Consider the following 21,841-nt stretch of genomic DNA (forward strand, 5'->3'; position numbering starts at 1 on the left):
ACACTGCACTCCCGGGCCATAGCAGAGAGCTGGCCTGGAAGAGGGGCAACCAGGACAGAATCCGGCACCCCGACCAGGACTAGAACCCGGTGTGCAGGTGCCACAGGCGGAGGATTAGCCTATTGAGCCATGGCGCCGGCCACCACTGAATTCTACCAGACATTTAAAGAAGAACTAACTCCAGTTATTCTCAAGTTAGTCAAAAACAATTGAAAGAGGGAATCCTCCATAATTCTTTGTATCAACTTAATTCCTAAACCTGAAAAAGATGCAACAGAGAGAATTACAGACCAGTTTCCCTGATGAGCATAGACGTAAAAATCCTCAACAAAATTTTAGCCAGTAGAATCCAACAACACATCAGAAAATCATCCACCCAGACCAAGTGGGATTTATCGCTGGTATGCATGGATGGTTCAACGTTCACAAATCAGTCAGTATGATGTACCACATTAACAGACTGCTGGACAAAAACCATATGATTATCTCAGTAGTTGCTGAGAAAACATTTGATAAAATACAACACCCTTTCAAGATGAAAACTCTAAGCAAATTGGGTATAGAAGGAACATTCCTCAACAGAATCAAGGCCATTTATGACAAACCCATGACCAGCATCCTATTGAAGGGGAAAAGTTGGAAGCATTTCCACTGAGATCTGGTACAAGACAGGGATGCCCACACTCTGACCACTGCTATTCAATATAATCCTGTAAGTTTTAGCCAGAGCCGTTAGGCAAGAAAAAAAAATCAAAGGGATACAAATGGGGAATGAAGAAGTCAAACTATCCCTCTTTGCAGATGATAGGATTCTTTATTCAGGGGATCCAAAGAACTCCACTGAGAGACTATTGGAACTTATAGAAGAGTTTGGTAAAGTAGAAGGATATAAAATCAATATACAAAAGGATTTAAAAGTTTTGCATGGGCTCTAAGAACTAAGTATTTAAAATAGCCCCATGGGGGATGTTTATTTTGTCAGTTTGAGAGGCTGCAAGTTTGAAATCAAGGTGTCGACATGGCCATACTCTCTTGAAAGCCCCTGTTTCTCTTTCTGCTTCTGGGAACCCCTAGCCTTTTTGCCTTGAACTTCAGGTCAGGCACAAGGGAGTGAGTGGTGAGTGAGTGCAGACAGACACCCGGAGGACAGCTGATGATCCCACTTGTCTCTGCCCTGCTTCCCACCATGGCCATCAGTGTGGACTCTGCCCTGATAACACCTCTAGAAAATGGCACAAAGGCTGGCAGGACCTCAACCCACCTCTGTACTCCAATTTATTCTCCTTTTCCCCAGCTGGCTGTGGCAACCCCCCCCCCCCCCACCAAAGGAAACCATTCTCAGCTGGATCACCACAGAGCAGCCTTACCCGAAGTGCACCTCTTGGGATGGTGCAACATCAAAGCTGGGAAATACTGGCTTCAACATGGAAAGACAAGTAGTTTTGTTTTATGCAGAACCTTTGCTATGCTGATTTGCATCCAGATCGTTAAGCCCTGCTGTAATATTCAGTCCTTCTCAATCTTGTGTAGGATCGGTTTATTCCCTTGAGAGTTTCCGGTAGATGTGGGAGTCAAAGCACACACTCTTAGAAATTCAGCCCTAGAAACGTTTTATGTCTGCCCCATGGGCCTTGGAGCACTTTTTAAAGAAATCCTCAAACATTCTACATTAGAACAAAGTCCTCTCTCTTGCAGAGAAGAAGGCATTAATCTGGGGTGGTGAAGATTAGAAAACTTGTTTACCCTCACCTGGGATTCCTGACAGGTGATGTTAGAAGCAGAATGTGGAGAGGTCTCCCAAAAGCCAACAAACTCAAGTGTCTTTGATGGGGCCTGGGGCTATAATGGGGTTTTTCTCCCATGATAAACTAGATTTCTAGTTAAAAAAAACTTTGCTTTTTTTGTTACTTAGACATTTCATGAGGAAGAGACTGGGACGACTTGTTCTTTCAGCTGCACCAGTGTTGCTTGTGAAGAGCTGTTTGTCACTGAAATAAGTGTATATACATGCACAGAGAGGAAGAGAACCATAAACGTGAATTTACGCTTTCTTGGGTTATGGGATGGAAAATCATTTCAGGTTACTGAGAAAAGAGGGGTTCAGTGTTGCTAAAATGGAATGGGATGTTCCAGTTTTTTTTTTTTTTTGAAAGACAAAGATTTGGAATAATTCAGCAAAGAAATTTGGTATCAAAAAGAAAAGATGAGGAGCTGGTGTTGTGGCATAGCAGATCACGCTGCTGCCTGCGATGCTGGTAACCCATATGGGTGCCAGTTCATGACCAGCTGCTCTACTTCCAGTCCAGCTGTCTGGTAATGGCCCAGGAAGGCAGCAGTGTTTGGGCCCCTGCCACCATGTGGGAGACCCATTTGAAGCTCCTGTCTTCTGCCTGGCCCAGTGCTGGCTGTTGGGGCCCAGGGAGAGTCAACCAGAAGATGGAAGGTCTCTCTGTCTCTGTCCTTCTCTCTTTGCCCCAACCCATAACTCTGACTTCAAAACAAAAAATTAATTAATAAATCAGTCAAGGAAAGATGAAGTTCAAAGACTATGTGGGCCCCAAGTTGGACAAGACAAAGGTTCATGAGGTAGAAAAAGAATTTGTTTTTCACAAGCAGAGAAATTTTCAAAGCTGGCCAGAGAAAGCCTTATTTTCTTCATCTCTTACTGGGAAACCTCACTCTCCTGCTGGTTACCAGATTTTTTTTTTGTTGTCATTGCGGTTTAAAAAATTATCAAAAAGATAAATAACAGGAATGGAAGGGAAAGCACAGAAAACAAGACACAAGCAAAGAGCTCTGCACCTGTTGTCCTAGGTGTGACTGTCCCAGCTGTGAGAATACAGGTGGTGCTCCATACTGGCAGATTTGAATGTTCAAATGTAGTCAACCCCAAAATCAATACTTGTGATGTTCTGAAGGTTATTCCCAACCTACACAGAGTGGTGAAAAACCACAGCTTCTTCACCTGTGTTTCCACAGCTGAGGCCACACGAGGAGATGCCTGCCTTCTCGTGTCCGTTCTTAGTCCCTTGGTGCTGCTGTAACAAGAACCATGACCCAGATGGCCTGGAAACAGCAGAAATTAATTTCTCACAGCTCTGTGGGCTGGGAAGGCTAAGATGAGGGCACTGGCAGGTCCTGTGTCTGGTGAGGGCCTGCTTCCTAGTTCACAGATGGCAGGCATAGGGGCAGTCTCTGGGGTCTCTTTTCTAAGGGGGAGAATCCAACTCATGAGATCACTTCCCCAAATCCCTGCCTCCTAATAGTCACACACTGGGGGTTAGGCTTATTTTTTCTTTGTTTAAAAGTGTTTGTTTATTTGAGGTGCAGAGTTACACAGAGAGGGGGTAGAGGGGGAGGGAGAGAGACAGAGAGAAGAGAAATATCTTCCATCTGCTGTGTTACTCCCTACATGGACACAGCTTGGGATGAGCCATGTGGAAGCCAGGAGCTAGGAGCTCCATCCTGGTCTTCCCAGCTATGTCGGCAGGGAGCTGGACCAGAAGCCGAGCATCAGGGACACAGGGTGCTCCATTGCTTAGGCTGTGCCACAGCGCAGGTCCTCACCAGCCCAAGAGGGGTCTTTGCTGGTCTTTTTGCTGTTACATTTTTTACATTTTTGAGGGTTTTGACTTCTATGCTTACACTGGCTCCAGTCATAGTGTTAAAGTGGAGTTCTGCTGTTTCTGATCCCAAAAGGCTGTGATGTGCCTGACAGGAAATTTTGCATCAGCCATGAGTTCAATGTAGTGAATCAAAGATGTACATTTAACAAGGTGACTTTATACAGAAATAGACACATAACAAGGTAAAATATAATCAACCAACAGAAATACAACCAGGGATTAGCAAGAATCTAGCCCTGTGTTTCTCTGGGAGTAATAGTTCACTATTTGCTAATTCAGTGTTCAGGTGACTTTATAGAACATAACAAATATGAATAATGAGAATCAAGTATTTAATTTGAAAATTTATTTTGATAGTTTGCTCTAAAATATTTACTCATTTGTGCACTGTCTCTGAATCTTTGCAATAGGCTTAGATCTGTCCAGTAAGCTTAAAATGTGCATGGAAGTTCTCTGCCTAAACGTTTAAATGTTATGCAAATTCAGGACTTCTAATATTATTTTTTTCTATCTTTTGAGTGTATTATCTGTGATTCCAACAATCAGAATGGATGAACTTTATAATAAGGAAAATAACAGGATTTTATATTATCACTATTGCATTGTATATATAGTTTCCAGATATTACTTTATCTTTTTCCCAAAGAAGCCTTTTATTTAATGAGTACAAATTTCATAAGTAGAACTTTAGGAATATAGTGATTCTTCTCACCATATTCATCTTCCCACTCCTACTCCTACTCCCACCCCATCACCTCCTCCCTCTCCCATTCCCAGTCCCATTCTCCATTGAGATTCATTTTCAATTAACTTTATACACAGAAGACCAACTCTATACTGAGTAAAGATTTCCGCAATTTGCACACAAACACAAAAATTGTTTTAGAACAAGTTTTACAGTTAATTCTCATAGTGAAACTCATTGAGGACAGAGGTCCTGCATGGGGAGCAAGTGCACAGTGACTCATATTGTTAATTTAACAGTTAACACTCTTATGTATGACATCAATGATCGTCTGAGGCTCTTGCCATGAGTTGCCAAGGTTATGGAAACCTTTGAGTCTACAATCTCCGTCAGTATTCAGATAAAGCCATAAGCAAAGTGGAAGTTCTCTCCTCCCTTCAGAGAAAATTACATCCTCCTTTGATGGACCCTTCTTTCCACTGGGGTCTCACTCACAAGGATATTTTATGCAGAACGGTTTTTGCCACTATGTCTTGGCTTTCCATACCTGAAATGCTCTGTGGGCTTTAAAGCTAGACCAGAATGCCTTAAGGGTTGATTCTGAGGTCAGAGTGCTTTTTACAGTGATTGTCATTCTATGAGTCTGCCCTGTGGACTGCTTCCCGTGTTGGAGTGGTCTCTCCTTTTTAATTCTATCTATTATTATTACCAGACACTTGCTCTTATTTATGTTATCCATTTAACACTTAATCTTATCTATGTCATAAATTTAACACTTAATATGATCACTTTATCATATAAGATGGGATAGGTGCTAATGGGATTTGGAGTCCCATTAGCTTCACCCTGAGGGGTAAGTCTGTGGGAATGTGTGCCAATCTGTACAGCTCCTCCCTCTGTCATTTCAACTCTTATTTTTAACTGGGATCTATTTTCAATTGACTTAATATATCTATGATTAATTCTATGTTACATAGAGTTTAACCAATGGTGTTAAGTAGAAAAAAAAGAATAAAAAATAAAATGAAATAATAAACTCTTCTTGACAGTCAAGACAAAGGCTGTTCAAGTAATTGCTTCTCGTAGTGTCAGTTTCACTTCTACAGGTTACCTTTTAGGTGCTCTGTTATTTATCACAGATCAGGGAGAACATACGGTAGTTGTCCCTTTGGGACTGGCTTATTTCACTCAGTATGGTGATTCTAGATTCATCCATTTAGTTGCAAATGGCCTGATTTCATTTTTTTAACTGCTGTGTAGTATTCCATAGAGTACATATCCCATAGTTTCTTTATCCAGTCTTCCATTGATGGGCATTTAGGTTGATTCCATATACAGATGACACTTTTATTTGCTGATTTCATTTCCTTTGCGTAAATTCTGAGGAGTGGGATGGCTAGGTCTTATGGTAGGTCTAGATTCAGATTTCTGAGGTATCACCAAACTGTCTTCCATAGTGACTTTACCAGTTTGCATTCCCACCAAAAATGGATTACGGTACCTTTTTCCCCCATATCCTCACCAGCATTTGTTGTTTGTTTATTTCTGTATGAAAACCATTCTAACTGGGGTGAGGTGAAACCTCACTGTGGTTTTAATTTGCATTTCTCTGATAGCTAGTGATCCTGAGCATTTTTTCAAGTGTCTGTAGGCCATTTGGATTTCCCTTTTTGAGAAATGTCTGTTTAAGTCCTTTGCCAACTTCTTCACTTCCTGATTGGGTTGTTTGCTTTGCTATTATTGAGTTTTCTGATCACTTTATATATTCTGATTATTAATCCTTTATCAGTTGCATAGTTTGCAAATAATTTCTCCCATTCTGTTGGTTGCCTCTTTTTTTTTTGGACAGGCAGAGTTAGACAGAGAGAGAGAGAGACAGAGAGAAAGGTCTTCCTTTTTCTGTTGGTTCACCCCCCAAATGGCCACCATGGCCAGCATACTGTGCCAATCCGAAGCCAGGAGCCAGGTGCTTCCTCCTGGTCTCCCATGCGGGTGCAGGGCCCAAGCACTTGGGCCATCCTCCACTGCCTTCCCGGGCCACAGCAGAGAGCTGGACAGGAAGAGGAGCAACTGGTACAGAACCAGTGCCCCAACTGGGATTAGAACCCGAGGTGCCGGTGCCGCAGGCAGAGGATTAGCCTAGTGAGCTGCGGCGCCAGCGGTTGCCTCTTTACTTTCCTATTTCTTTTGCTGTAGAGAAGCTTTTCAATTGGATATGATCCCACCTGTTAACCTTGGTTTTTATTGACTGTGCCTCTGGGGTCTTTTCCAGGAACTCTGTGCCTAAACCGATGTCTTGCAGGGTTTTCCCAATGCTTTCTAGTAGTTTGAAGGTATTAGTATATAGATTTAGGTCTTTAATCCACTTTGAATGGATTTTTGTGTAAGGTGTAAGGAAGGAGTCCTGCTTATATTTCTGCATGTGCAAATCCAGTTTTCCCAGCATCATTTGTTGAAGAGATTGTCCTTGTTACAGAAAATGGTTTTAGTTCCTTGATTGAATATAAGTTGGTTGTAGATGGTTGGATTGATTTCTGGCATTTCTATTCTGTTCCATTGGTCTATTCATCTATTTTTGTACCAGTAATAGGCTGTTTTGAATATAAATGCCTTGTAGTATGTCTCGAAATCTGGTATTGTGATGCCTCTGGCTTTGTTTTTGTTGTATAACATTGCTTTAGCTATCTGAGGTCTCTTGTGTTTCCAGATGAATTTCAGCATCATTTTTTCTATATTTGAGAAGAATGTCTTTGGCATTTTGATTGGTATTGCATTTGAATCTGTAAATTATTTTTGGAAGAATGGACATTTTGATTATATTGAACATCTTCTGATCCATTTTCCATTTTTTTATGTCCTCTTCTGTTTCTTTAGAGTTTTGTAATTCTCATTGTAGAGATCTTTGACCTCCTTGGTTAAATTTATTCCTAGGTATTTAATTTTTTTTGTAACTATTATGAATGAGGTTGGTCTTAGAAGTTCTTTCTCAGCCATGGCATTGTATGTGTATATAAAGGCTGTTTTTGTGTGTGAGTTGATTTTATATCCTGCTATTTTACCAAAATCGTCTATGAGTTCCAAGAGTCTCCTAATGGACTCTTTTGGTGCCCCTATATGTATAATAATATCTTCTGCAAATAAAGATAGTTTGACTTCATCCTTATCAGTCTGAATCCCTTTGATTTCTTTTTCTTGCCTAATGGCTCTGGCTAAAACTTCTAGGACTATATATTGAATAGCAGTGGAGAGTGGGCATCTTTTTCTGGTTCTGGATCTCAATGGGAATGCTTCCGCTTTTCCCCATTCAATAGGATGCTGGCTGTGGGTTTGTCATAAATTACCTTGATTATGTTGAGGAATGTTCTGTCTATACCCAGTTTGGTTAGAGTTTTCATCATGAAAGGATGTTGTATTTTATCAAATGCTTTCTCTGCATCTGTTGAGATAATCATGTGTTTTTTTTTTTTTTTCTTCAATTTGTTAGTGTGATGTGTCACACTGATTGACTTGTGAATGTTGAACCATCCCTGCATAACAGGGATAAATCCCACTTGGTCCCGGTGAGTGATCTTCCTGATGTGTTGTTGAATTCGGTTGGCCAGAATTTTGTTGAGGATTTTTGCATCTATGATTATCAAGGAAATTAGTCTGTAGTTTTCTTTCTCTGTTGTATATTTTCTGGATTTAGGGATTAAAGTGATGCTGGCTTCATAGAAGGAATTTGGGAGGATTCCCTCCCTTTCAATTGTTTTGAATAGCTTGAGAAGAATTGTAGTTAGTTCTTCCTTAAATATTTGGTAGAATCAGCAGTGAAGCCATCTGGTCCCAGGCTTTTCTTTGTTGGGAGGGCCTTTGTTACTGACTCAATTTCTGTCTTGTTTATGGGTCTATTTAGGTTTTCTATGTCTTCGTGGCTCAATTTAGGTAGGTTGTATATCTCCAGGAATCTAGCGGTTTCTTCTAGATTTCCCAGTTTGTTGGCATACAACTCTGTAGTAAATTCTGATGATTTTTTTTTTATTTCTGTGGTGTCTGTTGTTACATTTTCTTTTTATTCTCTAATTTTATTGAATTGGTCTTCTCTCTCCATTTTTAGTTAATTGGCCAATGGTGTGTCCTTTTTTTATTTCAATTTTGTTGATTTCATCTCTAATTTTAATTATATTTTCCCTCATACTGGTTTTGGGCTTAGTTTGCTGTTTTTTTTTCTAGACCCTTGAAGTGCATAGATAGCTCATTTATTTTGTGTCTTTCCAGTTTCTTGATGTAGGCAGCAATTGCTATAAACTTTCCTCTTAACATTGCTTTTGCTGTATCCCACAAATTTTGGTATGTTGTATTGTAATCTTTGTTTTTTAGAAATTTTTTGATTCTTCTTTTGATTTCTTCTTTGATCCACTATTCATTCACTAAAATGTTGTTCATTCTCCATATGTTTCCATATGATGTAGGGATTCTTGAGTTGATTTCCAGCTTCATTGCATTGTGGTCCAAGAAGATGCATGGTATGACTTCAATTTTTTTGAATTTGCTGAGATTTGCTTTATGGCCTAGCATGTGGTCAATCCTAGAAAAAGTTCCATGTACGGGAGAGAAATATGTGTACTCTTTGACTGTAGGGTGGACAGTTCTATAGATATCTACTAGGTTTAATTGGTCTGTGGTGTCTATTAACTCTTTTGTTTGCTTATTAATTTTCTGTTTTGTTGATCTGTCCATTCTGAGAGTGGAATGTTGAAGTCCCCCATCACTATTGTATTTGGATCTATATCTCCCTTTAAATCCTTTAACATTTCTTTTAAATAGCCAGGTGCCCTGTGGTTGAGTGCATATACATTTATAATGGTCACATCTTCCTGTTGAATCCTTTGATCATTATATAGTGTCCTTCTTGTCTTTCTTGATGGTTTTTGTGTTAAAGTCTATTTTGTCTGATTTTAGGATGGCCACATCAGCTCTTTTTTGGTTTCTGTTAGCCTAGATTATCTTTTTCCATCCTTTCACTTTCAGTCTTTGCACAGCTTTGTTGGTAAGATGTGTTTCTAATAGGCAGCAAATAGATGGGTTTTCTTTTTTAATCCATTCAGCCAATCTGTGTGTTTTAACTGGGGAGTTGAGACCATTTACAGTCAGTGTTACTATTGTTAAGTACTGAATTTGCCCTGCCATATTTCTGTAAATAGTTCTGTTTATGTACTTTGGATTTCATTTGTTCTTTTGCTGGGTAATTATCTACTTTTCCAGTGATGTTCCTGTTGGTATGTTTCTGTATGTAACAGGTGTTTGAGCTTGTTTCCTAGGGCTGGGTGAGTACTCATAAAATCTTTGAATTTCTGTTTGCTGTGGAAGATTCTTATTTCTCCTTCATTCATAAATGAGATTTTGCAGGGTACAGTAATCTGGGTTGACAGTTCTTTTCTCTTAGGACTTGGAGTCTGTCTTGCCATTCTTTCCTTGCCTTAGGGTTTGTGAAAAGAAGTCTGGGGTGAGTTTAATCAGGTTTCTTCTGAATGTAATTTGGCATTTCTGTTGTGTACATTTTAGGATCTTTTCGTTATGTGTTACTGAGGAGAGCTTTGCCAATATGTGTCAAGGTGAGGATCTTTTCTGGTTGTGTCTGTTTGGAGTTCTGTGGACTTCCTGAACTTGATGTCTCTTTCTTTCTCCAGAAGGGAGAAGTTCTCTGCTATTATTTCATTTAGAAGGCTTTATAATACTTTCTCTATTTTGATGCCTTCTGGAACTCCTAGGATCTGTATGTTGGATTGTTTGATAGAATCTTGCAGATCTCCAACCGTGTTTTTCAATTTCCTGATTTCATATTTTGTTTGGTCTGACTGAGTTATTTCCAGAAATTTGTCTTTTAGTTCTGAAATTTTTCTGTTTCATTCATTCTATTTTTGAGACTATCCACTGTATTTTTATTTTTATTTTTGACAGGCAGAGTGGACAGTGAGAGAGAGAAACAGAAAGAAAGGTCTTCCTTTTGCCGTTGGTTCACCCCCCCAATGGCCGCTGCGGCCAGCGCACTGTGCTGATCCGAAACCAGGAGCCAGGTGCTTCTCCTGGTCTCCCATGGGGTGCAGGGGCCAAGCACTTGGGCCATTCTCCACTGCACTCCCTGGCCACAGCACAGAGCTGGCCTGGAAGAGGGGCAACCAGGACAGAATCCGGCGCCCCTACTGGGACTAGAACCCGGAGTGCCAGTGCCGCAGGCAGAGGATTAGCCTGTTGAGCTGTGGCGCTGGCCCACTGTATTTTTTATTTGCTTTTTGAAGTCTTCATATCTAGAATTTCATTCTGATTTCTCTTCAATATCTCTGTTTATTGGGAACACTTTTCATTTAGGTCATGAATTTGTTTCTGATTTCTTCTGAGTAACCTGAAGATTAATTTTCTGAATTCCCTTTATGGCATATCCTCAATCTCTTCTTCTGCTTCTGTTATTGAAGAGGTGGCGTAGTGTTCCATTCTGGGGCTAATACTGTCTTCCTTAGTCTTATTAAAATTTTCCCCCTTGTTTTTCAACATTTCTGGTTCCTTTTATCTTTAGTATGTGTCTTGGTGCTCGTGGGGAGATTTCCCTCTGCTGTGAGCTGCTGTGTGTCTGTGCGTTGCTAGTGGAAACATGTAGCCCCACCTCTGGAAGTCCTGCTCACCTCTGGATGGTGATGGGGCTGATAGGAGAGCACTGGTGTGCTAGCCCCACGCGGTTTTACTAGGCTCTGGTGTGTGAAAGGAGCTAGGGAGTTCCATGTTTAGTATTTGTCCCCGTTGTACAGTTCATGTGGTGGTGGGAGGAAGTTACTCTGAAATGTTGCGATCCTCTATTGTGGTGAAGTGGCTCCAACAATTGATGGGTGTGTGCACAGCAGGCAAATTTGGTAAACAGACAATATGGCTTCTCCCTGCAGGTCTGGTTGTGGGGAGGGGGAGATGTGGATGGACAGGGATGTGCCCGAGTTCTCTGTCTATTGCCCTATTCTTCCTTCTTGGAATTTCAGGCACAGTTCACGGGCTCTCCTGCCTGCTGCTAACCGCAGCTCCGTGGACTTGTGACTTCACGCCTCACCTGGCCCTCCTGGGGAGGGGATGGCATCAGTCGCGCTGTTTGGCTTCTCCGTCACACCTCTGCTGTATCTCTGTGACTCTTTGCTCCCTCTGTGTGGTCCTGCTAAGTCTCTGCTGGACTCCTGGGCTTCTCTGCTGGAAATTCTCATGGCTCTGTCACCAGCCCATGTCCCCTTTCCTTATTAACTATCTATTCCACCACCCCCACCCCTTGACTCCAAACGTTTTGTTGCTATACCACCATTCTGGCTCCGCCCTTTTTATTCTTATGTACAGTTTTTCCTTTGTTTTTTTTGGCATTTGTATATTTTTTCTGTTTTTGTTTTGTTGCTTTTCTCTTTAACTTGTGTCTTTGTGATTTAATGGGACATCTGTACTTTAGTGAGTTCCAAGAGGTGTGTACTTGATTTGACCTGGATCTCTTTTCAGTATTCCAGGGTGGAGGGGGTATTCAATGTAAGGCCTCCGTGCAGCTTGGTAGCTTTCCTCTGGAGTTTTGGTTAGAGGAGGCTGTTCACTTTTGTTGGTGTGACCTGCCCGTTTCCTCACAGTTGCGGGATGCCCCTGTGTTAGTCTCTGGTGTGCAGGGTTATATCTCCCTGCACCTCTAATCTGTGGAGATTTTCTTGTGGTGAGGTTTCCCTCTATTGTGAGCTGCTATGTGTCTGCATTGCAGGCGGAAGCACAGAGGCCTGCATGCTTAGGCCTGGCTCACTTCTGAATCCTGGTGAAGTCAGGTGTGCGCTCCGGTGCACGGAGTCCTGCTTGCCTCTCAATGGTGGATAGAGCGGGCTCGAGTTTTCAATATTCAGGACTTCTCTTTGTCGTACAGCTTGTGTGGTGGGAAGAAATTCTTCTGAAATGTTGTGGTTCTTGTTTGGGTGGGGGATGTGGTGAGGTGTCCCCCGGAATCGATGGGTGTGTATGTGGGAGGCGAAGGCGGCAGTCCCCCGCGTACTTTGGAAAATGTAGACAGACAAAATGGCTTCTCCCAGCTGGCTGCAGGTCCCAGTGGCAGGGAGAGGGATGTGGGCAGGGCGGTGCCCAACCTCTTTGTTCTGTACTTTCTATTTTTTCCCGCATGGATATTCAAAAGCAGTTCACCAAGCTTTCCCTCCTGCTGCTAATTGCAGCTCCGTGGACCCACAATTTCCAGTCTCACCTGGGCTGCTGGGGGCTGGTGCCAACCTCCCTAGTCTGAGCCTCCACTGCTTCCCTTTCTTATTTACTCTTAAAGCATGGGCCTGCCCAGTCTCTGGTCTCCTGGCTTCCTGTCGTGAATTTCCCATGGCTGTAACGCTGTGTATCTTCTCTCCTTTTTAACTATCCATTTTGCCCTGTGTGACTTAAATCGTCCTGTTGCTATATTGCCATCTTAGGACCCCCTCTAATATTATTTTTATCACAAAGCAACCACTGTTTTACTTTCTGCCTTGATATGTTGGCCCCTGTGGTTGGGAATTATTTGATATGGAGCAGTTTACAGGGTCAGTTCCTAAGATAAATGAAAGAAATAGAATTTTAAATGAGTTAAAAGCCAAGGTCTTCACATACACTGATGACCAGGTCTCTAGGTCTGTTGGAGTCTCTGATGATGGCTTACCAACCACAGTTGTTAGTGTAGCTAGAGTAGAGTGACATTGACTTTTTTCAGTGATTTTTTTCTTTGTGGAAATAATAAGTGGTTTTTATGGAACATTAATATGATTATACCTGTATTAGGGATATTGGTAGGTCAAGGTTCATATATGTAAATATGTAGTTCTCAGAATGATCTTAAATGATCATTGGCATGGATAGTACAGAGGAAAAGAAGTTACATGTTTCCCTCCCTCTCTCCCTCCCTCCCTCCCTCCCTCCTTCTCTCTCTCTCTCTACCCCCTTCTGTAACTCTGGCTTTCAAACTTAATCTTTTTAAAAAAGATTTATTTATATATTTGAAAGACAGAATAGACATGGTGTAACTTGGCAGTTAAAGTGTAGGTGAGGGACCTGTGTGTGGCACAACACGTTAAGCTGCCATCTGCAGCTCTGGCGTCCCATGTGGGCAACAGTTCGAGTCCCAGCTGCTCCACTTCCAATCCAGCTCCCTGTTAATGCACCTGGGAAAGTATCAGGGGATGAACTACATGCTTTGGTCCCAGCACCCACATGGGAGTCTTGGATGAAGCTCCTGGCTCCTGGCTTCAGCCTGGCCCAGCTCTGGTTGTTGTGGCCCTTGGGGAGTGAACCAATAGACAGAAGAGTGTCCTCGCTCGCTCTTGCTCTCGCTCTGTTTCTCCCTCTCCCACTGTAACTCTGACTTTATTAAATAAATATATAAATGTTCAGAGAAAAAAGTTTAGGTGAGTTGGTACTCTGGAATTCTTGTACCTCTGTAAAATTTAACCCTATCTCTTTGCTATGCCCACCTTCCCAGGATGCACCTGTTTCATCCAGGTCTGTGGGTCATGCTCATATCCCACCCCGGTTGTGTATCTGATCTGGTGGGTTACCATTCCCATCTTTATAAAAGCAAGTGGAAGGCAGAAGACGGCTCTCTTTGCACTGTGGAATGCACTTGGACATATTATTCTCATTTTCCCTTTTTGTACCATGGACCAGTTTCAGACTAATTTCTTCCATTCTGGCTTACTGTTTTTGGTTTTTCTTTCTCTCACATTTATGGGCAGCTCTTTGGCACCCGCGTTGAATATTTCTCTGTGTGGAGCAGTCCACACTGGTGCTTGACTGTGTGTTTTATTTCCTCACTATTAAATAAACTGTTTCTGTTTGCATATGATACCAGTCTTCACTTAGTGTTTTTACCTCTGTGGAGACAAGAACCTGGATTGGGAATGATATGTTCATTGTCCGTATCAGAATGAGAGAGAGAGAAACGTTTCCTCCCTGGTTCACTCTCCAAATGGCTGCAACGGCCTGCTCTGGGCCAGGAGCCAGAAACTCCATCTGGGTCTCCCACGTGGATGTCAGGAGCCTAAACACTTGGGCCATTTCCGGCTACTTTCTCAGGCATATTAGCAGGGAGTTGGATCAGAAACAGAGCAGGCAGGACTCCAACTGGCACTTGGATATGGGAGGCTGGAGTCACAAGAAGCAACTTTAGCCCACTTTGCCACAGTGCTGGCCCGATTTTCCCAAGTCTTAGAGCTGTGTCCTCTCTCATCATGCACACTTCACCCCACGGTTAATTTATCAAACAAGTGACCACAAAGTATAGTCCTGGAGATAAAAATCCTGCCTTTGTCCTGTTAAAAGGTCATTTTCACAAAAGGGAAAATCACATTTCTCATACAGATAGAAAAATGTGTTGAAGCATCTTCTCTGCCTGTTAGCAAGGAAACTGGGCAGATGTTCTAGAAAGTTCCAGGCGCGATTATAGATGAGGCGCATGGGGCTGAACGCACAGATGGAAGCCAAGCAGGGTTTTCCACAGGTGGGGAAGGGGCAGCTCCTGCTCCAGGAGAGGACAGAGTTGGCTGCAGCCAAGAGCTGGCTCTGCTGTGCTGTCCCCTAGCTGGGGTCCTACAGCAGCTGCCGTGGGTTTGGAACCAGATTACTCCTCGTGGAGGGATTTCCACTAGGGTCTACAATGCACTTCTCCACTGTTTTGTTTTCCTTTTATATTCTCCTAAGACTCGACCCGGTCTCCCCAAGGCCCTCTGCCCTATCCTGAGAGCCAAAGACACAGCTAGGACCACCCAGGAGCTGGGCTGGAGGGCTGGGCCCGCCCTGCCTCGCTCTTGCCCCAGATTGTGAGAGTTGGATGGTTCTTTAGAGATCTTCACCTTGGCCAATCCTTTTGCCGCAGCCTCATGCCTGGAAGGGATCGAGTTGGAGTTATTAATGATTTAGTGAGTAAGGCGTTTAGAGTGTTTGGGGTGGGATCTGAGGTATCCTGAGGCGGTGTAGAACTGTGCTAGTGCTGTTTCTTGAGAAATGGTAAAAATAGCTGCCGATTCCCGGAAGCCTGTGTGTGCCGAGAATTGCAGATGCCTCGAATGTCAGTTACTCTGAGCTCACACGTTGGTCACATTACCCCAGGTTTCCCAGATAAGGACACAAAGCCTTGTAGCTTTCCAAGGGCAAAGAGTGGCAGAGGGACAGAGTGAAATCCAGGCTCTCGGCTCAGCCTGAGGCAGGCACCTGTCTTTTGGCCCACATCACTGTTCTTCCAAGTGAAGGGAAGATTTCTATGATGCACAAACAAAAACCCTCACTCCATGGTCAAATAAACCTGAGAGCCACTGGGTTCAAGTGTTGGAAAGCACTCTTAGTGCAGGCCTGTGTGTGGCTGCTTGTTCCTGTCTGCATAGGTGGTGCTGATGATTCCCCTCGCTCGTTTGCTCGCTCACTCCCTCCCTCCCTCGTAGGGACCGTTCTACTTGCTAGAAATGCAGGATTGCAACTGATGTCAGGACTCCCTGTCAGGAAGAAGAGAGACCTTTTTTTTTCCCCCATCAACCAAAAAGAAGGGAATGCTGCAAAATCGTCTATCAGCTGTAGTTTATCCACCTAAGTGTTGAAACACAAAGTTTCAACGTGCAGTAAAATGAACTAACGGGTTTCGGTGGTGCTTCATGAATCACGCAGCGTCGCGTATGGAAAGAGGGAACAATTGGGTGTCAGCAGCTTGAGGACGAGCAAGGAGATGGCCTGATACGCGGAGTCGACCTGTTACAGGAGATGGCTGCTTGGCGGCTCTTGTCTTGGCGCGAGAATGGATTCACTGTGAGAGTGCTGGTGAGTGAGGCGGCAAAGTTGAACCAGAGAAATACACGTGACAGAGCAGGTGGGCGGCTCAGGTAAGGACCGAGAGCCCACGCCGCACTCAGACTGGAGTTTGTGTGGATGTGAATGTGGGTCCCCCTGTTGCTCTTCCCCTCCCCCTGTCTTTGGAGAAATTGTTGGGTGGAGGGCTTTTTGAGTGGAATTCCCCCAGATCCTCCCAGGCCCCATGGGCACAGTGTTAGAGCTGAGAGCCCCCTGAGCTGCCTCCGGGAAGGGCTGGATCCCACCTGACAGGGTTGTTGAACAAGAGCAAGACTTCAGAGATGAACTTGCTGGCCAGGCTAGCTTCTGCATTTTCCCTCATTCCACTGCATTTTCGTGGGCCCCTCTTGCAAACATAGGCTGATGTCTACCTTAACAGATCAACTTTGGGTGATTTACCCCTTAAGGGCTAAGGCAGAGACTTCCCCCTCATGCCAGCTAAAATTGGCCTGTGTGGGAATTGGCAGTTCTCGCTCCCTCTGAAGGTCGGATGAACAAGCCAGTCTCAGTGCGGTGATGTGGAACTTTAGCGCGAGGGCCTCGTGCAGGATCTCCGTCTACATCAGTGGCCTCCTGGGAGTTTACTAAAGATTTGGCACAGAGTCTGGCACAGGCTAAGCACTCATGAATGCCAGGTGTTGCTGCTACTAAACCATAGCAGAGCTGCAGAAATCTTAGTGCTCTGAGTGCTGGTTTCTGCACTAGGCTCTCCGGAGGGCCTGGCTCACCTGGGGTGACTCCGACTCGTGCTCTCCAGGCTCCTACTTTGCAGATGCAGCTGCAAACAGCAGCACCTGGGGATGGCAGGCGCCTGTCTCCGTTCTCAGTCCTAGGCACAGAGCCGTGGGCCCTGCCTACAGGCACACAGGGATAGGGAAAAGCCAGGGAACTGATGTGGGGAAAGATGTCACTGGACTTAGAGGTCAGAAGTAGTCTGCGGTGAAAGCACATAGCACTGTGAAAATCTAGCTTCTCCCTTTTCTGTAAATGCACGGTGCCGACATCGATGGAATTCTCTGCCTCGTTGGGAAAAGGGAGCGAGACTAGGCGCGCGGAAGCTGGCACCTAACACTCCAGCTTCTCCAAGATGTCGATTGCATTTTTGTGCAAATAGCTACGCAGTGTTTATAGCAAAGCCTGCTTCTTGCTAGCTCTTGCTTTATATTTATTTCAACTCATCAAGGATTTGTTTTCCTGATGGTCAGAGATCAGAGTGCTGCCCCCCCCACCCCCCAGGAAATTCCCCTGGGGAATTCCTGAGGCATCAGGTCTTGAGCCAGCAGGAACTGGCTCATACCATTCTGGAGCCTGCATGAAGTCCCAAGACTCATTGCTGGCCCAGCACTGGGGCTGCAGGGGGAGAGGGAAGGAGAGGCGCTCCCCCACCCCCAGCTGATGCGCTTGTCCCTGAAGTGCTGCTTTCCCAGGACCTGGGAGACGGAGGTGGCTGCCAGGCTGGAGGACTTGCAGGGGTGAGCATCCATGGCTGATGGTGAAGGGCAGGTTTAGGCGCAGCAGGGGAGGGGCAGCATCCCAGGAGGGGTCGCAGAGGGAAAGGAGCAGCATCTGCTAGGCCTCCTCGGGGCAGGAGGGCTCCTGAGCCCGGAACTCTGCCCTGTGTGGCGGCCCTTTCCTTAGCATGATTTCAGAGTCTGCCCTGGCTGTCTGCCCCATGGGCTGGGGGGGAGGCCAGGGCCAGGCGTGTTCCCCTCGCCATCTCGCGGTGAACCAGTGACACCGCGTCACCCCACACTGGCTGTGTGCTGGCAGGTGTTCTCACTCATCCCTAGTCCAGGCACCCATTGTAGAGGTCGCAGTCCCTCGGGGTCTGCTGTCCACATTGGTCAGGCTAGCAAGCCCTGGAAAGTGACAGCGAGTTCCCTGTCCTTGTCCAGGCTCAGTTTCTCATGTTGGACTGGGCCCTGCAAATTGTCCAGCCTGGATAGCATTAAGCAAGATTCGTAGATGGGGCTCCAACAGGGGAACAACCAGTGGCTGTGGGAGATGGGAAGTTTGCAAAAGGTAAAGTTTGGGCTGCCTGGCGCTGGTAGGCCAGGATGCGGGGGAATGCACAGGTGCATGAGAGCTTGGAGGAGCAGTCGTCAAACCAGAGGCTGAAATGCATCAAGATAGCGTTGACGGCCGGCGCCGCAGCTCACTAGGCTAATCCTCTGCCTAGCAGCGCTGGCACACCAGGTTTTAGTCCCGGTCGGGGTGCCGGATTCTCTCCTGGTTGCCCCTCTTCCAGGCCAACTCTCTGCTGTGGCTCGGGAGTGCGGTGGAGGATGGCCCAAGTGCTTGGGCCCTGCACCCCATGGGAGACCAGGAGAGGCACCTAGCTCCTGCCATCGGATCAGCACGGTGCGCCGGCTGCGGCGGCCATTGGAGGGTGAACCAACGGCAAAGGAAGACCTTTTTCTCTGTCTCTCACTGCCCACTCTGCCTGTCAAAAAAAAAAAAAAAAAAAAGAAAAAAAAAAGAAAAAAGAAAAAAAAAGCGTTGACAACAGCCTGTGGGCTGTGAGAACAGAAAGCAGAGTTGCGTTTGTGAAGCTTCGGACTGGTTTATCAAGGACTTGGCATCTGTGATCCTGGGTGCACCTGTGAGACATCCCCTGTACCCCCTTTGGGAGCTGGTGTCCCTAGGAGCGGTTCCCCATGGCTTCTGCGGGTGATTGTTGTCATGGGATGTTGACCCCAGCAACCCACGTGCTTCCCAGTATCCTTGAGGACCAATGTCTGCCATTTGTTTCTTCTCAATGATCTCAGAAAGTAGTTGTCTTCTTGAGAGAGTAAATAAATATTTTCCCCTTAAATTAACCACACAATACAGTACAGGCGCCAAGGCAAAGAACTTTGATTCAGAGCAAATTCGACTATCTGCTTCCTTATCTGCCGGCTCTGTGTTTTGAAGATGATTCATATTAGCTAATTTTTCTTTCCCATGTGTCCCAGGCTTGTATTTTACAACACCAGACGGGGATACTAATTAAACTTCAGGGCCCGTTCCAGTAGTGCTTAAACTGAGATTGCTAATGACAGGCCTGGCAGTAATCAATATATCTGCGACACTTGGAATGATTTAAAGCAAACGCCATGGTTACGGCTTGGAATAAAAGCGAATGAGCTCCGTAAATTTAATTTGGAGGAGTTATAACTTGATCACCCAGAAATATATTACACAAGTTTCTTGTATTTCTGACAAAGGCCTGGATGTGCTTCTAGCAAGATCTGTGATTTAACCAGGGGCATTTTATTTACAATGCGGTAAATAATAGGCGGCATCTACCCACTGGCCCAGCTTCAGAAACACCACCCCCAGTGGAAGTGAGGTTTGGGCTCACTCGACATTACGTAGAAACAGTGATTTCCCACTGGATGAATGTTCTTCATCCACAAATTAGAAGTTGAGCCGTTAGCACAGTCACGTGCAGACCAGTCTGCACGAGGGATAGTTTTTCTGAAACTGCAGACAACAGCACGCGGCTCCGGCTTCCCCGTCATTAGAGAGGGTTTGGTGTGTGTCAGTCTGCAGCATGGGAGGGAGCGACTTGGACCATTTTCCTTCAGTTTCCGTCCACTCTTAACGTGAGGACCATGGCTGCATTTGAAAGAACGGGGAAGCTCTGCTGTCCATGGCTTTCACTAATATGTATTGTCTGTTGCTTTTCTTGCCACGCAGCCACCCTTGGCAGTGTGTGGCCCCAGATTTAGTGGGTGCTGCCTTACCGCAGGACCCAGGTGTGCTCCCTGTCTCCCTCGCCTCTCCCTCCTCCCATCCCACCTATGGGTGCTGTCGCTTTAGAGAACTCTGATTGACACGACCTCTCGACTCTTCGAAGTTGTGGTTTGGAATCTGGAATTAGCACTGGGTCTCTGGCATCAACATCACAGTCGAGCTGCTGGGTGGGGTCTCCTCCCTGCCTCCCTGCAGGCGTCCTCACTGTCTCCCTCTCTCTGAGCCTCCAAGCACCTTCTTCCTCTGGGCTCCTATATCTGCAGTTCCTGTGTCTACAACCGGCCTCCCTCTCCTCTCTGCAAGGCTCTTGCCTCTCTTTCAGTTCTGGACGGCACCGACCTCCCTACCCTGTCTGAAGCAGACACCCGGTTATATCACCCATTTTAATTCCCTGGCTAGAAGACACGTTCTCTGGCTTATTATTTATTGATATGCTCTTCATCTGTCTCCTCCCACCAGAATGGAAGTTGGTGAGAACTGTCTTATTCTCTGGACTACCTCCAATGTCTAGAATGGCGTTAAACATCTAGGAGGCCCTCCATAAATATTTATTAAGTGAACAAATTCTGTCGTCTTGGTTTTACTTTAAAAATGCACCTGGTATGGGATGTGCTAAAATAATGTTTTTGGAAGATGATTCTATGTGTATATGAGTGTGTGTATACGTGTGTGTGTGTGTGTGTGTGTTTGTGTATGTATAATATATGGGCCTGCAGCAGTTCTTACTAACTTCTCTGTGAAGTATTTCTTTCCTTTTTTTTCCCTTACATTTGCATTGTGTCTAGCTTCAGAGGTTGTTCCTAGCCTTGGTGTGCTGTCAGGGATGAGGAGTGTCAGTCCATGGGCCGTTTAAGGTCTGCAGAGTCATCTGGTCTGTCACCGTCAAGGAATGACAGGCAGGACTTGAAATTCAACAAATCTGTAGCAGGCTGATTTCTAAGTCTATAATTTTTATGTCCTATGAATGATGTTCTAGATAGCTAAATGGCTTCCCACCCTTGTGTTAGATCTTTGGGAGCAAACTGTACTTTCAAGACTTTAAAGATTGCCCTCATATCCTATTTTAGCTGTTGCCTTCCTAGATTTAAGAATTTTGTCTTCCAACTCCCAATTTGTGAATACAAAATAAGTTTATTTCTCAGCTTTGATTATGTCATGTCTTTATCTTTTTATAATTTCTGAAAATATTTTTATATACTCTAGAGACAGAGCAAGCACTCCCATCTGTTGATTGACTCCCTAAATGCCTACCATCAACCACCAGCACTGGACAAGGTCAAAGCCAGGATCTAGGAATCCAATCTAGGTCTCATATAGTTGATGGGAACTCAGCCCCTTGAGCTCTCACATGCTGCTTCCCAGGGTTTGCACTGGCAGCAGAGGGAATTGGAAGCTGGAGCCAGACATTGAACCTAGATGCTCTGCTATGGGATATGACTGTATGAATTGGCATCTCACCCACTACGCCAATTGCCTGCCCCTCTGTCTTGTGTAAGTATTATAATTTTGAACTTGTGTTTTTAGAAGACATGGCTAATTCTCGCTTGCTTTGGTTCAGGTGATTGTCTACATGAGGGTTTGATTCTTTCCTTGAAGACTTTGGTATACAGACTTGCTTCCTTACCATCTCAGTAAATCGCTTTACTCACCATGTACCTGGAGGATGAGTTAAGACGAATGGAAAGATCGTGGAAACGTGATCAGAAAACTTTTCCTGGCAAGACTACTTTGAGCTGTGGTCCTTTGCAGGACGTCGAATGTGTTTGTGGGGAAGGGAAGAGGGTGCTGATAGGGAAAGGCATCTTCCAGTTCATGGAAAGGCGAGCTAGTGATGGCTCAAAGCACTCTGTAGAGTTGGCTTTCATACATAAATCCATTTGGAAAGACACAGATCATTTCTTGAAAATAATAACCATGATTTTCCCTTTCCTCTAGTAAGTCCTCGGTG

At 44.7% G+C, this 21,841-nt stretch overlaps 1 long non-coding RNA gene across 2 annotated transcripts in view; it reads left to right on the forward strand.

Moving 5' to 3' along the window:
• Positions 1-21,702, forward strand: part of LOC149127614 (uncharacterized) — a 67,874-nt gene extending 46,172 nt beyond the window's left edge. For both annotated transcript variants that reach the window (XR_016231796.1, XR_016231797.1), the window contains one exon: positions 21,452-21,702. This is a non-coding gene — a long non-coding RNA (uncharacterized LOC149127614). The remainder of the gene's footprint in view (positions 1-21,451) is intronic.
• The last annotated feature ends 139 nt before the right edge of the window (positions 21,703-21,841 follow it).

This window comes from Oryctolagus cuniculus, chromosome 3 (genome assembly GCF_051225735.1).
Source record: "Oryctolagus cuniculus isolate XC-2025 breed Fujian yellow rabbit chromosome 3, ASM5122573v1, whole genome shotgun sequence".
Lineage (NCBI taxonomy): Eukaryota > Metazoa > Chordata > Mammalia > Lagomorpha > Leporidae > Oryctolagus > Oryctolagus cuniculus.